This window comes from Trichosurus vulpecula, chromosome 1 (assembly GCF_011100635.1).
Source record: "Trichosurus vulpecula isolate mTriVul1 chromosome 1, mTriVul1.pri, whole genome shotgun sequence".
NCBI lineage: Eukaryota > Metazoa > Chordata > Mammalia > Diprotodontia > Phalangeridae > Trichosurus > Trichosurus vulpecula.
In genome coordinates this window covers 37,921,122-37,938,004 of record NC_050573.1, presented here as the reverse complement: position 1 = coordinate 37,938,004, position 16,883 = coordinate 37,921,122, and the positions used below count along the sequence as shown (strand labels likewise).

Here is a 16,883-nt window from a genome sequence, read left to right as displayed (position 1 = left end):
GTTTATAGAAGCTCTGCTGCAGCAGCAGCCGACCCAGACGGCGCTGGAGTGAGTGCAGTTAGGAGCTCGTGAGCGCGGGGTCGTCTCCGCCTCCGCCTCCGCCCCCGCCCCCGCCCCCGCCTCCGCCGCGGGGCTAGCGAATGAACGTGGGAGCTCCTGCAGGGTCTTTGCACTTCTGGCCGGAGGCTGCCCTTTGATCCCTTGACTCTTGGCCGGTCTATCTTCGCGACCTGAAGCCTGGTTCGTTTTTTGTTGTTCCTCCGGGGTCTTGTGCAAGGTAAGCACGCATTAATTAGCAATTCCTAAGCACCACTGGATGGAGCGTCTGATGTGGGGAGTGTTTGGGGCAGTTCCTCTCCCCCCGCCCTCCTCTCACTAGAGACTTCAATTGAAAACTGGACCGTATGAGTAGGTCTAGAGGGAATCACCCAGAGCGAAACGTAGAAGTTGCATCGAGGTGGATTTGGGGTACGTGTAAGGAGAAAAAGTTATTGGGCTTGCCCCGAAAGTGGATAGGGGATTGCCTCTGGACTGCCCCTAATCATACTGAGAGGGTCAGAGATCTAGAGCTGGAAGAGGCAAAGGATGGTCATGTGACTTGTCCAAGTTCTACCAAGCCAGATAATGCCTATAGTGGGATTTGAACCCACGTTTTCCGACTCTGGAACACTCGGTGCTTTTTTTCTTAATGTGTTGGAGAGAGGATTCCTTTTCGTGTGTGATTTGGTTTCTGCCACCCATTAGGTACCTTCCAGAAACTCCAAAGGCTCCTTATTAATTCCAGAAAAAAATTACATACTCCTCAGACATTTAAATCCCTTTCCCCCCATTCCTAACTTTCTGATCTTATACGTTAGTCCCTTTTACCCAGTCTTGCCCAGGTGCCGAGGAAGTCTCCCGTGGCTGCCTCCCAAGCCCCCAAATGCTCTCCTTTCTTACCTCTCCTTGGACTCTCCTGGTTTTCTTCGGCACTCCGCTCAACAACCTTAACCTTCTCATAACTACCTGATTTCTCTTCCACCCCACATACTACCAGCTCCTCAAACTATCTTTATTTGGTACACACAGGGTGTCCCAAAAGTCTGGGTGTAGTTTTAAACTTAAATATTCGGGACACCTTATGTCTATATATGTCTGGTAACCTGTGACATATAGACTGGCCATGTCACTTTGGCCAAGTCCCTCACCTTCTCTCTGCTCTAGGCAACTAAGCCTGTCTTTGGCTCATGCCAGTGCTGGTCTGCATTGGTAGAGGGTGTTTCTCTTTAGAGTGTAAAGTCCTTGAGGCCAGGGACTGTCTCAGTTTTCTTTGTGTCTCCAGCCCAATGCCCAGCTGGTCTGGTTTGGCATTGGTAGGAAGGAAAGGAACAAGCACTTATTAAGCATCTTCTGTATGCCAAACACTAAGTGCTGTATAAATGTTATCTCATATGAGCCTCACAACAACCCTGCAGAGTAGGTGCTATTAGGACCCCCATTTTACATTTGAGGAAACTGAGGCAAACCAAGTGTTCCTGGTCACACAGCTTGGAACTGTCTGAGGCTGGATTTGAACTCCAGGCCTGGCACTCTGTGCACTGTGGTGCCCCCTTGCTGGTACAGTGGAATAAGTAGCCATCCTGATGCCCCTGTCCTGGGGTTGTCTTCCCTGGGATGGTGTTTTCAGTCGAAACTTGTCAGTTTCCCAGGATCTGTGCTCTGCACTCAGGAGGTGTTACAGTGTGTCTGTAGACTCTGCTCACTTTCCACTGCTGGGGGGAAGAAGGAGGTGAAGGAAGACCAGAGAGAAATCTGTTTCTTCTGTAAAACGAGAGGCTTGGACTTGAGGGCTTCTGTCATACCCATCTAAAGTTCAAGCCTTCTTTCCTTTCCTGTCCTGTGAACTATAGAAATAGCTGCCAAAGTCATCTCCCTATCTTGAGTTTCTTTCCCCCCCAAATAATGACAGAAAATTGGCAGGGAGAGGTTTGCAAAACTCACATACAGTATGTTCCCTCCCATGTTTGATGCTCATACGGCCTTGTGAGTTAATGTCTCTTGGCATTATTATTCCCATCTTACAGATGAGAAAAGCGAGGCTCAGAGTGGTGAAATGGTTTGTCCTTAATCACAGAACCCTCTGTTGACAAGTCCAAAGCTTTCATCTGCTGAATCCCTCCAGGTTCATTCCACACCCTGCTGTCATGCTATCTGCCTATGACCCCATCTATTCCTAGGCTCTCTGTTCCCCAGGGCAATGACAGCCTTTCCTCTTGTTATAGGTGGTATCTGCTCACAGAAGGCGCTTATTTGTTGTCTCAGTTAACCCTTCATTACCTGTAGCCTTGGTCTTGGAAGGGAGGGCCAACACCCAGGGATCTGTGGGATCTGTGACCAGTGTATCATAGGAGTGGGAAGACTGGTCTGTCCCACCCTCAAAATACAGCGTCACAGCCATGTCCATGGCACTCTACCGAGCCTCCCTTCTCTGTGCTAGAGGAGGGGAGTGTCTGCTCATTGGCACGCTAGTAATCTCAGCTCAGAAATACCACTGGGTAAAATTCTACCCCCACCTTTGAGGGCTGGGAAGGAGCTGGGAAGAAACTGCATCAGGCCCTTGGATGCTCCGGTTCCTTCTATTCATTACTTCCAATTTCCCTTGTCTCTATCTTGTTTGTACATAATCGTTTGCATGTCGTCTCCCCCTTCAGACAGTGAGCTCCTTGAGGGCAGAGCTTCTCTTTCTTTATATGCCTGGCACACAGTAGGAGCTTAATAAATGCTAATCAGCCATTGACATGTAAGCTCCTTGAGGGGAGGGCAAGGAGTATTTCTTTTTTAGTATCCCCAATGCCTGGCACAGTGCCTGGTACACAGTCGGAGCTTAATAAATGCTAATAGACTGAGTCCTGAATGGGAGCATTTCAGGTACCTGGACCTTACCAGGCTGGAGTCCAGGTCCACCATCCCAGGGAGAGTAGGGAGTGCACTCTGCATGTAGAGTCCTAACAAGTGCACTGCCTCTCTTGAAAGACATATGGCTTAGTTCTCCTTTGGAGGAAAATGACTGTCTTACCAGGAACCATATATCCTAGTTCTCAAAGCTACTTCCTGACTTAGGGCTAGAATCGATAATTGCTTACTCCTTTCCCTTTCTCTCTTTGGTGCCCTCAAAGCGGGGAGCACAGAAGAAAAGATCTCCCTGAGACACATCACCAGAACGAGGTCTGGGCCGGCATTCCCCGGGGGGAGACACTGTCCGTGCTGAATGACCACAAGGACTTGTGGGCCTGGCTTAGCTCACGCAGCTATACTTTTTGAGTAGGTGTTGGCCATGATTGTCTGCCCTCAAGGCAGGGAAATAATTTAAACCAAACCGAGTTTAAACCTACTATGTGTCAGGCCCTAGGGATACATAAACAAATAGGACTAAACCTCCTTGGAGTGAATGGAGCAGAGCTAGGTTCCTTTCAGCCTCAGACCATGAACAGCCATGTGACCCTGGGCAAGTCACTTCTATGGGCCTTCCTCTCCTCATCTGTAAAATGAGAGTGTCAGACCCAAGGACCTCTAAGGCCCATTACAGGTGCAGGGGGTGGGGTGGGGGTGGGAGAGAGAGAGTGTGTGAGTGTGTGTGTGTGTGTGTGTGTCTGTGTAAGAATGTGTGACGCTAGAGGGAATCGAGAAAGGCCTCTTGTGTCATGAACCTAGCTCTGGAGCTGGAAGGGGTTTAGAGGTCATCTGGCCCACCTCTCCGAATTTGACAGGTGAGGAAACCAAAGTCAGGGGAGGGTGTAAATTACTACAGGTTACACCGGTAGTATTCCAGAGTTGGACGTGCCACTTGAGCCTTGCAGGGAGCTTGAGCCATCCATTTATTTCAGTGACAGAAGAAAAGCAAACGCAGTGTTCAGAATCTCTGACCTTGATGCCCTAGCCCTAGAATCAGAGGGCAGTTAATCACTTTATAGGCTAAAGCAGTAAGAATTTTGGAAGGACCAGATAAGCTACCTAGGTGACTTGAGAAGAAGGTGCCTCTTGGGGAAAACTTCACTTTCCTCCAAGATAGTTCTCAGTCCTATGAAGTCAGGTTTCTGAAATATGACAGGGTGATTCTGTTAATAAAAATGTTACTTCTTAGAAAATTCTTATTGTAAACTTTTTTGTGATTCAGACTGCTCTTCTGAGGAACTCCCTTGCTCAGTCTGGCTTGTGTTGAGCTGAAAAACAGGTCTCCATCCTTCTAAACATGGAAACCTAGAGAGGGTTTTGGTTGCTGCTGTTCTTGCCACATCGCAGGGTACAGACAAGTTTTGAGAAGACTGCTGTTGTTTACCATTTCGGGGAACAAATCAGTCTGTTGAGCATGGAAAATTGTTTGTTCTTTAAACGGATCCTGCTCTTCAAATCTCTTGGGAGAAGCAACATGGCTTAGTAGTTAGAGTTGGGTAGGGGGAGGCACTAGCTTCATCAGAGAGGCCTTGTGTAGGTAGAAGCTTAACTTTGAAGTAACCTAAAAAAGATCAGTCTAAAAAATTCTTTCCTGATGTTAAAGAGCTGAAAAAAGATTCTGCACACCTACTGTGTGCTGTGTGGCACAACAGGCCCTAAAATAAGAACCTTCTCTGCCCTTGGGGGAGATGGAATGATGCACAAATAAAAGCAGAATTTGGGGGAGAGAAAAGAAAGAGACATCTAGGAGGAGGGGAGGAAGCCCTTTGGAAGACTTTAAGTTGGAGGGGGAGGCCCTGGAAGGGAGCCGGGACTCTTAAGAGTCTCTGGGGTGAGGTGAGGAGGGAGAACATGGAGATCTGAGGGGGAGACAGCATGTGCTGAGATGAGGAATGGAATGGCCAGTTTGGGTGCCGGCCAGTGGTTGGGTGGTTGGGTTGGACTAGAACAGGGAGTGCATAAAGAGAACTAATTCGAGATAAGGGTGTAAAGGCTGAGCTGGATAGGGTCAGAGGGCCTTGAAATGCCAACTGAGGCCTTGGTTAATGGAGCCCTGAAGGCCTACTCTGCAGCCTTCACCTCGCTCTGGGTTCGGAGTCCTTGAGATGTGACCCTGGGCTCTGATGGAAGGGGCCCACCACACCTCTGCTGCCACCTATGGAACAACTATAATAATAATGGTAGTGGTAGCTGGCATTTCTACAGTGCTTTAAGGTTGGCCAAGGGCTTTCTCCATGGGCAGGTAGATGCCAGTATTATGCCCATCGTACAGCTGAGGAAGCAGATTTACGCAGCTGGTAAGTATCTGAGGCAGGATTCTCAGTGCCTTCCTGTGCTACATCCACTCTGCTGCCTCTCACCCTTCCATCGTCAAACAAGGTCATGTTTATAAATTGATTAGTGGTGCCTGGCATGCAGTAGGAGCTTAATGACTGCTTGGTCCTGTCCCTTCCCCTAACTCTGGGAACAGCTGACAGTTCAGACTGTGCATTAGCAGTCATTTTTTCTATGGTTCCACTCCCCACCTGCCTCTGCTCCATCTTGGCCCTGGGACCCTGGGAAAGGGACCCAACGTTTCGGTACCTCCTCCCCGGGCTAAGATTAAAAGTTGCTGATTTTCTTTGCCTTTGGGAGCTTCCTCCCTGGGCATTCTCTGTACCAACAAAGTTACAGGTTGAGCCCCACCCCAGCCAAAAAAAGAGAACATTTTATCATTTGTTGCTTACAAATAAACTACTACATTTCTCTGCCTCACCCTTGACAAATTCTGTTTGAATTACAGTCTGGAGTCACAGATAACCCGGAAGGTAACGGACCCCCCTTCTCCCCTCTCTGTCTCTCCTCCTGCTGGACACTCACTGTTAATCATACGCAGACATGCCGAAGATATAGGTGGATTTATTTAATATTCTGCAGCTCTGCAGAAGTTACCGATTATTTGAATTCATTTTTAGTTGACTCTCTAGAATTCTTGAAGTAGATGATCACCTCTGCAGAAAGCGACCATTTCTCTCCTCTCTCTGCCTTCACTCATTCCCTCGATTTTCTTTCTGTCATTGCCCAAGCTAGTACTTCTAGAACTCTAGCAAATGTAATGTCTGGTAAGGGATCCCATAGTAAGATTAGACAAGGTAGGAAGCCTGCTGGCCAGTAAGCAGTGGTAGGGAGACACCTAAAGGAATTCCCAGGTCAGCTTTCCTGAGGCAGGCCACGTTTGGCTGCCCAAAAGGTATATGAGGCAGTCAGGTGTTGGTGTCTTAGACCCCTGGGCCTGGAGTCAGAAGACCTGCTAGCTGTGGGATCCTGGGCAAGTCACTTTACCTTTGGCTGCCTTGATTTTCTCATCTGTAAAATGGGGATCATAATAGCACCTATTTCCTAGGCTTTTTTTTTTTTAAAAGAATCAAATAATGAGGAGTGGGAGAGACAAGAGGGGATAGAAAACTTGGAACTCAAAAACTTGTGGAACTGAGTGCTGTAAACTAAAAAAAAAAACTAACTTTTTTAAGAAGAATCAAATAATGTGAAACCCTTTGCAAGCCTTAAAGCCTTCTGTAAAAAGCAAACTATTATTACAGAAATACACGGCAACATCATCTGGTCTAAACCAGATCTTTGACTCTGCTTGGTACTTCTTGGCCTCCTAAGAAAAACTACATGTTATCATCTAGGTCCTTTTATGACAACATTAGTGCTAACTAAAGGCTTAAAGAGTTTTGGAACAGCCCGGGCACAACAGAAAGAGCTGTGGAGTGAGAGGACCCAGGTTCAGATTTCACTGCGTGACCAGGCCAAGTCACTCCACATCCCTCAGCCTCAGTTTCCACATTTATAAAATGAACGTATTGGCTTCTTACGATCCCTTTTGGCTCAGATTTGTGATCGTAGCATTTCATCTGAGCGTCACGACAACGCTGTGCCATGAGCACTGTGCATGTTGTTGTCCCCATTTTACAGGTAAGTTAACTGAGGAGCTTTGGGGTGAAGATTAGATTTGAACTCAGCGCTTTCGGAGCCAAGGCCAGGCCTTTTCTCAGCTATAGCCTACTGAACTGCAAAGGAAGGTCACCCGACCTCAGGGGCTAACAGGAGCACCTTTCCACCCAGGCAGCTGTCATGAGAGCCACCCCCACAGCCAGGCGGCGCTGCTCCTGAGCCAACAGGAAGCTTGGCCCTGTCCAGGAATAAATACTTGATCTCAGCTGTTATACCAAAAGCAAGGTTAGGGAGGTTTCTAGAGCCTTAGGCAGGTGTGAAGGATAAGGATAACCAGTGGAGGGAGTTGGCCACCCTCCAGTAAGGAAAAATGAATGTGAAAGATGCCTGGGGTCAGTTTACCCTTTCATCAATTTCTGGTTTTTTTGGTTGAACTTACTGATCACAGCCCATAGTGGGGAGTTGCCTGAGGCCCAGAGGTGTTAAGAGACTTACCCATGGTCACACTGCTAGTGTCAGAGGTCTGACTTAAATCCAGGTCTTCTTCAAAGCCCCAAACCTGCATTCTGGCCACCCTCCCATGCAGCCTCCTTATCCTTTGCCTTTAAAGGATTCAGGTCACCAAATATTTATCAAGCTCCTACTGTGGCCCAAGACACAGACTATGGATACCTTACTTATTACTAGATGGTATACACATTAAACTCTGTCTTCTGTCCCGAATGTTGAGTATTGGTTTGGTCCAGGAGAAAAGAGTTTTCATTTTGCACTCAGTAAGACTGGGGTTGTAATTCCACCCCTGAACAAGTCTTACTTCACTTATAACTCTATAAAATGAAGTCCTATAAGTATTTTTATCTCTTCCAGTGAAAAACAACCACCACAAACTCCTGTAAAGTGCTTTATAAAACACTGACGTGCTAGGTAAATTTCAGGTACCAGCCCCTCGGTCTGGAGGACCAGGGGTCAACTTCTTTTTTTGAAACATGCTGTAAGTGTGACCCTGGGCAAGTCCTTGGCCCTGGTCAATACCATAGGTTGCAACAAGTTACAGAGCAAGCAGTTCGTCAGTTAGCATTTAGCAAGCACTTTCTTGTGCCAAGTGCTAGGAATGGATGCCAAGCAAAGGTGAGCCAGGCACTGGCAGATCCCCGCACACCCTTGCATTGGTTTGCCCAGTACTGCTCATGGCGGAACTCTCAGCTCCCCTCAGGAAGTCATCAAGCCCTGTCTGCCTATCCTCTGTGACTCTTGGTCAAGCCCTCCCCAGAGGTCATCCCAGGGAATCTCCAGACTCCCCACACCCAGGACACCAGGGGAGCACCCTGGCTCTTGTCCCATGCCCAGCCCATCTTCTTTTTCTGTCTTTAATGACATCCTTCACACCGACCTTCATCTTTAGTTCTTAGTTCTGGTATTCCAGATCTTGCTATTATATAGTTATGCCCACAAAATGTTGGGAGTTAAAAGATGGGCTTTTGCTGTTTTAGGAACCTCAGGGTTGGTAAAAAGTGCTTTAAAATTTCCCAAAGGCCGTTCATCTTGCTCTTCTCTTACTTTTCAACTCTAGGTCCATTTGTATAATGTGTACTGGATGGATATGCTGTTGGACAATCTCTGTGGGGGTACCTGCAGATCAGGGTGAAGTCCTTTTGGTCTTTACTTAGAATCAGAGGTGTCAATCTCATCCCCCAGCCTTGGCCTGCAAAACTCCTGAGTACTGAGGAACCTGATTAAAATGTAATTGGGAAAAGTTTTACAAAAGAAATGTGTTCAATGTAGATAACAAGCAACATGTGCCCCAGGGATCTGTTTCTACTTGCGTTTGCCACCACTGGTTTGAATGCTTATGGCTCCCTTCTAGGAGTGTCTTGGAGGGATTGAGCGTCTGAAAGACCTCTCCATCCGCAGGGGATCTCTCCTCAAGTTGGACTCTGGCCCAGAGGCCAACACTTGGTGACCATGCATTTCTCTGTTGCATGCCTTACCCGACTGTTATCCGACGACTGTTATCCAATGGTCATTGAACATGGTTGTTTTTAGTTGTTAGACCTTCTAAGAAATCTTGAATGAACTTGAAATAGGACAAGAGACACTGGTTGTAAAAAAAAAATCAATAAACAATTAACAAATGCGAACCTCTATTCTCTACATCTTTAGGCAGTTGTGAGATGGTAAAGATATGGTCCATTGTGTTATCACCTGGAAAAACCTGCTTGTTTCCTGCTAATACCCTCAATGAACACGCCTTCAATTTGTGTATAGCTAATCTTAAATGATTGTTAATAGTTAATAAATACTTATTATGCATCTGCTATGTGCTAGGCACTGTGCTAAGCTATGGGGATATAAAAAAAGGCAAAAAACAGCCCTTGCCCTCAAGGAGTTCACAATCTAATGTGTCAGACCATAAGCAAACAAATATGCACAAACAAACTATATACTGGATAAACTGGAGATAATTAACAGAGGGAAAGCTCTAGAATTAAGAGGGGCTGGGGAAGGCTTCCTGTAGAAGGTGGGATTTTAGTTGGAACTTAAGTCAGAGCTGTCAGTAGTCCCAAGCAGGGGGAGAGCATTCCAGCATGGTGGATGGCCAGAGAAAATGTCTGGAGCTGGGAGATAGACTGTCTTGTTTGTGGAACAGTCCAGAAGAGAGTGAAGGATTATAGGTGGTTGGTTCTATTTGCATGGTTGCCTTTTTTTAATCAAGGCTTACACTATTTTCTGCCCTTTGGGAGCTTCCTTTCCTTCAGACGCCTTGTAGTTTATTCTCTCCATGCCTTCTCAGTTGTCTTACCTCTCCCATGTCTCCTCTATAGATGCTTGATCCAGTTTGGCTGCTTTTCCCAACTTTCTTTGGTGGCATTTCTACCTCATCTAGCAGCATCCCAGAGGCTGTGATGTTAGGGTCCACGAAACTTGATGGAAAAAATAATTTGTGATAATTGTTTTTTGCAAGTCTTTTGCATTTTTCTTCTGTTTGGAGTGCTTTTTCTGTTTTCATTTTTGAATGAACTTGGGGTGACTTTGCTTAGAGATCTTAGCAAAGCTTTCTTTGGACTGATTTTACCCTCCAGTGCTTCTCCCTGTTTTGAGCCCATATTGCTCATAATTCTTCATCCTTTGTAAGATTTTACAGAGTAGTTTATAGTTTAACCCAGTGTTGCCTTGGGCATTCAGCATTTAGCTGAGCCACCTGTTGGCTAAGGAGCAGGGAGGGCCCAGCAGGCTGTTGGGGGCTGCTCTTCCAGTATTAGTGGCAGGTGATTCTCTTGGTCTCCTAAAAGGTCAGGTGACTGCTAGAAAGTGTCATGTAGCATGCATTCAGCGAGTTGAGTCAGATACTTATTGACTAAGGTGCTTTCTGGCCCCCTTTTGGTCTCCTTGTTGTAGTAATTAATCTGCATTGGTTTGACTTCTGGACGAAATTAATATGGTTGGTATAGATGTCACTTCAGTTGTCCATTTCCCATTTCTGATAAATCTTCTTAAATACACACCATCTCTTTTTCTCATTACTATTTTCTCTTCTTCTTCATAAGTTGAAATCTTAACTCCGACAAGTTGACAGACTTGGGAGCATATCTGTAATAAATATTTTCCTATATTCAAATGTAGACGGTCAGTCTTTGTAATTTGGTATTTGCTGTGTGTAGCACCTACCATGTCTTCTTTGGAGGACAGTGTTTACCATATGGAGATATGAGGCTTTTCTATAATCTACAAGTCTTTGATCTCTTTCATCCCTTTCCCCTAAACTCTGCTGTCGCATATATTTCTCCCCATCATCGCCTTCCCCACCTTTGGATTGAAGTCACTAAGTATTGGAGTGTAGAATGATATTTGGGACAGGCGTGAGAAGTGGGAGATGAGTCTTTTTAAGTTCTTAGTATAGTTTCTCTACCATTGCCCTCAGCAACACTGTGACACTGGCTTCCTGGCTGCTCCCTGAACAAGATATTCCATCTCTCAACTCCAGGCATTCTGAGTGTCCCCCATGCCTGCAGTGCTCTCCGTCCCCTGCTTGGACTACTGACCTAAATTCCCCAGCTTCCTTTAGGTCCCAACTAAAATCCTACCTAATACAGAGAGCCTTCTCCATTCCCTCCTAATTCCAGTGCCTTCCTTCTTTTAATTATTTCCTCTTTATCCTGTATATAGCTTGCTTCCTATAGCTTTGTCTGCCTGTTGTAGACTGTAAGCCCCGTGAGGGCAGAAACGGGCCCCTTTTTGTATCTACAGTACTTAGCATATTGCCCCCATTTTAGGTGCTTAATAAATGTTGATTGATTGAATTCTGCCTCCCTACACTACCAGCTGTGTGACTCTGGGCAAATTTTAATGTTTTTGCACCTTAGCTTCCTTATCTGTAAAATGAAAGAGTGGCCTCTTAACTATATTTGCTGCAGCTCTAAATCAGTGATTCTTCTAATTCTCCAAGTTTCTGCCATGCTCCACTTCTCAGTTTAAGGACCCACCACTATTTTTTACTGCCTTAGAAAAGAGAGTGTAACAGCTACATTGCGCGATGACTGATTTTGTTAGACTTAGCTCTTCTGAGCAATGCAGTGATCTAAGACAGTTTCAAAAGACTCATGATGGAAAATCCTAGCCACATCCAGAGAAAGAACTATGGAGCCTGAATGCAGATTGAAGCAGACTATTTTTTCTCTTTTGTTGTTTTTAATTTTTTCTTTCTCGTGGTTTTTCCCTTTTGTTCTGATTCTTCTTTCACAACATGACTAATGTGGAAATATGTTTAATATGATCATACATGTGTAGCCTTAAAAAAAGGGGAGAGTGTAGTGGTGAAATACTGTACTCATAGTGTATTACTTAATACTTTTTAAGAATCATACTTTTGTCTTCCCAACTAAACTTAGCACAGCGTCTAGCACATTGCAGGAGCTTAATAAATGCTGATTGCTCAGAGACTCTGTATACCTTTTGTTTTTTCTTATCTCCCCTCCCCTACCCCCGCCCTTGCAAGGTACTGGGCACATGGAAAGCTCTAATGTACTTCCTAATTGAGGGAGCTATAGCTTCGTTGATATGCCTAGCATCTTGGACTCTAACTCTAGAGCTAAAATTTTAGGACTAGGGGCCTCTATCATTTTCCAGATGAAGAAGCCAAGGCCTAGGGAGGTCCAATGACAGGTTCTAAGGCTCAGTCCTACAGGGCTCTTGTCTCTTCTCTCACAATTCCCATGGCAACTTCATCTCCTCGAATCTTCTTTATCCAGATGACTCCAAGATCTATATATTTAGTCTTTTCTCCTATTGAACACTTTCAGTTGTGTGCCCTATAGACATTTCAGGCTCATCATGTCCAAAGCAGAAATTGTCATCTGCCCACCAAGCCCACCCTGCTTCTGAACTTCATTGTTTTTGGCCAGGGCACCACCATCTTTCCAGTCACGGAGGTCTGGCTTCCTTTTCTCCCTCGACTAAAACTGGGCAGTTGCCAAGTCCCGGTAAAACTCCTTCTGCATTAACTCTTGCATCTGTGTCTTTCCACTCATCCAGTGGCCACCCTAGTTTGGGGCTCTCCTAATTAGTTAATCTGTGGTCGTGCCTCTGGTCTCTCTCTTCCCCTCTCCAGTCCATCCTCTCAGTGGCTGCCAAAGGAACCTTCCTCCAGCCTCAGATCTGACTTCCTTGTTGAAATGGCACCAGTGGTTGGTTCCCACTTTCCTCTAGGTGGATAAAAGACAAGTTCCTTTGTCTGGTGTTTAAGGCTCCCCCTACTTTCCCATTCACATCTTTGGTCTTACCTCTCTCCACATGACTTCATTTCACCATTCTTATGTTCCCACCTGTTAGGACCTTCTCACTCCAGTTTCCCATCCATGACATTACATCTTCCATCTCCATGACTTCACATAGTCTGATCCCCATACCTGTAAAGTACGCCTTCCTTCTCAACCTCCACCCAGTAGAATCCCTTGCTTTCTTCAAAGCTCAGCTCAATAACAAATGATTTGAGCCATCCTCACATTTGATAGGGCCCTCTCCCCATTGTTTTGTATTTACTTTGTATATTTTGTATTTGTACTAGGGCACATACTGCTTTTCTCTATACAATGTAATCTCTTTGAGGGAAAGGGACTGTTGCCTTTTTTTCTCTGACTTCCTAGTACCTAGCACAGCACAGTCACTGAAATGCTCACTGAATGAATGGTCAAGGTCACAGTGGTAACAAGCACCAAAATTGGCATTCTAGCTCAGAACCTTGGGCTGCTCCTCCTTGAGTGCTGCTTTTCCTTCCCTAGAGCACACAGACCATCCGAAAAACAGCTGGCAGCCAGGGATTTGTGTCTGGATCACTTCTAAACGATTGGAGTTAACATGGGCTTTCAGTTTCTTTATCATCCTCAAGTATTTAGGGAATGCCTCTTTTGGGAAAGGACTTTGAGGAGCACAGTGCTTTGTTCCTGCTATATTCTAAATTATTATTTTTAATTTTCTTCTTTATCAGAACTTAACCCTTAGCAAGACATCCAACATTTCAATATGGTGCAATATATTTGGAGTTCAAATCCCAACCCTGCCATTTATTATGCTAGCTGTGTGACCTTAGGCAAGTCACATAACCTCTGTGAGCCTCAGTTTCCCCTGGGGCCTCTGGTCTAGCTTTAGATCTGTAACCCTATGAATATGCATATAAGAACAGAAAAGAGAATTTTATGAGACTGTGAACTTGTTAGTTTTTTAACCTTTACGTTAAGTTTAGCAAAGTAGGAACAAAAATATCCAACTTGTATCCCTTCTGAACTTTTCTTTTTTAATGTTGCTGTTGATGTTTCATCTTTTTTTTTGTAATTTATTTAATATTTTTAGTTTTCAGCATTGATTTTCACGAGAGTTTGAATTACAAATTTTCTCCCCATTTCTACCCTCCCCCCCACTCCAAGACGGCGTAGGGCAAGATAAATTTTTACGCCCCATTGCCTGTGTATCTTATTTTTTAGTTGCATGCAAAAACTTTTTTTTTGTTTTTCAACATCTGTTTTTAAAACTTTGAGTTCTAAATTCTCTCCCCTCTTCCCTTCCCACCCACCCTCCCTAAGAAGTCAAGCAATTCAACATAGGCCACATGTGTATCATTATGTATAACCCTTCCACAATACTCATGTTGTGAAATACTAGCTATATTTTGCTCCTTCCCAACCCATCCCCCTTTATTGAATTTTCTCCCTTGACCCTGTCCCCTTTCCAAAGTGTTTGGTTTTGATTACCTCCACCCCCATCTGCCCTCCCCTCCATCATCCCCCCCCTTAATTTTTATCTTCTTCCCTCTTCTTTCCTGTGGGGTACGATTCCCCATTGGGTATGTATGGTATTCCCTCCTTAGGCCAAATCTGATGAGAGCAATGTTCACTCATTCCCCCCTCATCCACCCTCTCCCCTCCTCCCACAGAACTGCTTGCTCTTGCCTCCTTTATGCGAGATAATCCACCCCATTCTATCTTTCCTTATCTCCCTCTCTCAGTATGTTCCTCTCTCATCCCTTAATTTGATTTTATTTCTTTTAGATATCTTCCCTTCGTCTTCAACTCACCCTGTGTTCTCTCTCTCTCTCTCTCTCTCTCTCTCTCTCTCTCTCTCTCGCTATATATATATATATATATATATATATATACATACATAGACACATACATACATACACATTCACCCATATATATACATAAACATATATGTATGCATATTCCCTTCACCTACCCTAATACTGAGGTCTCATGAATCATACTCGTCATCGTTCCATGTAGGAATGTCAACAAAACAGTTCACCTTTAGTAAGTTCCTTGCAATTTCTTTTTCTTGTTCTTTTTCTTGATTACCTTTTCATGCTTCTCTTGATTCTTGTGTTTGAAAGTCAAATTTTCTATTCAGTTCTGGTCTTTTCAGTGAGAAAGCTTGAAAGTCCTCTATTTTATTGAAAATCCATATTTTGCCTTGGAGCATGATACTCAGTTTTGCTGGGTAGGTGATTCTAGGTTTTAATCCTAGCTCCATTGACCTCCGGAATATCGTATTCCAAGCCCTTCGATCTCTTAATGTAGAGGCTGCCAGATCTTGGATTATTCTGATTGTGTTTCCACAATACTCAAATTGTTTCTTTCTGGCTGCTTGCAGTATTTTCTCCTTGATCTGGGAGCTCTGGAATTTGGCGACAATATTCCTGGGAGATTTCTTTTGGGGATCTATTTGAGGAGGCGATCAATGGATTCTTTCAATTTCTGTTTTGCCCTGTGGCTCTAGAATATCAGGGCAGTTCTCCTTGATAATTTCTTGAAAGATGATATCTAAGCTCTTTTTTTGATCATGGTTTTCAGGTAGTCCAATAATTTTTAAATTCTCTCTCCTGGATCTATTTTCCAGGTCAGTGGTTTTTCCAATGAGATATTTCACATTGTCTTCCATTTTTTCATTCCTTTGGTTCTGTTTTATAATATCTTGATTTCTCATAAAGTCACTAGCTTCCACTTGCTCCAATCTAATTTTTAAGGTACTATTTTCTTCAGTGGTCTTTTGGACCTCCTTTTCCATTTGGCTAATTCTGCCTTTCAAGGCATTCTTCTCCTCATTGGCTTTTTGGAGCTCTTTTGCCATTTGAGTTAGTCTGTTTTTTAAGGTGTTGTTTTCTTCAGTGTATTTTTCAGTATTTTTTTGGGTCTCCTTTAGCAAGTCATTGACTTGTTTTTCATGGTTTTCTTGCATCCTTCTCATTTCTCTTCCCAATTTTTCCTCTACTTCTCTAACTTGCTTTTCCAACTCCTTTTTGAGTTCTTCCATGGCCTGGGACCAGTTCATGTTTCATCTTTTTCTTTTTTAAAAAATATTACTTTTATTAACCACTAGCATGCCCTCCTTTGTAACCAATAAGTTTAGCCAAGCAAAACAATACCCCCGGTTGGCTGGTCTCATTCTGCATCATCAGACCCTCTTCTTGGCTTAGGAAGTGTGTGGGATTCATCCTGAGTCTTCTGGAGTGCTGCATGGTTACTGCATTTCAGAGTGTGGAAGTCTTGCAAAGTGGGTAAACGACCTGGTTCTCCTTGACTGACTTAACATCAGTAGTTACAGGTCATCCTGTGTTTTCCTTACTATACCATGCTCACTTGGGAGCTATCGTGGTATAACAGAAAAAGCAGAATTCAAATCCTACCTCCATCAGTTACTACTTGTATGGCCTTGACAAACTAGATTACCACTGTGGTCCTAGAGCTGTAGAACTATGATGGTATGGTTATTTCTTGTTGGGGAAAAAGGAAAGGGAACGAGCCTTTATTAATTGCCTATTGTGCGCCAGACAGCTTGTTAAATACTTTCTCATTTGAGTCTCACAACAATGCTGAGAGGTAGGTGGTATTATTGTCCCTAATTTACAGTTTCTTCAACTGAGGCAGATAGCAGTTAAGTAAATTACTAACTTTGAATTGTTTGCCACCAATGCCAATTTTCAAACAATGGCCCCTAATGTTTCTTGTCTCTAGTCTACAGGTGAGATCTATAATGCTTTGGGAGGCCAGAATAATGATGATGATAATAACACGCATTCTTACTGTAACTGACAATTACTTTGCATACATTTTCTCATTTGAGCTTGACCTCACCTGCCTTTGAAGTACGCGTTAGAGGTACTATTATTTCCCAAATTATCCAATATTTATTTGTAAATAGTCTACGGAGACTTATTTATTTACAGGTTGTATGTCTCTCTTTGTGAACTCAAAAAAATATAAGGGCAGAGACTGATCTTTGTTTTTGTGTTTCCAGAGCTTAGTGTGGTTTCTGGCATGTATTTGGAGCTTATTAATTGATCCACATTTTATAGATTTGGAACCTGAGCCTGAGAGAGGTTAAGTGACTGGACCAGGGTCACACAGCTAATAAGTATCTGAGGCTGAATTTGAACCCAGGGGTGATTTCAAATCCAGGGCTACCTATTTGATGCCTCTAATACTAAAATAATCCCTTTGCCACCCCAGATAGAAGATACGTGTTCAATC

The 16,883-nt window shown here is 44.2% G+C and overlaps 1 protein-coding gene across 2 annotated transcripts in view; it reads left to right on the top strand.

Moving 5' to 3' along the window:
* The first annotated feature begins 30 nt into the window (after positions 1–30).
* SBNO1 (strawberry notch homolog 1) overlaps positions 31–16,883 on the top strand; it is a 70,637-nt gene continuing 53,784 nt past the window's right edge. Inside the window, exon 1 of one of the 2 annotated variants that reach the window (XM_036742297.1) lies at positions 31–277. The gene's annotated coding sequence lies outside the window, so the exon portion shown is untranslated. The remainder of the gene's footprint in view (positions 278–16,883) is intronic. The other variant, XM_036742296.1, reaches the window with a different exon arrangement.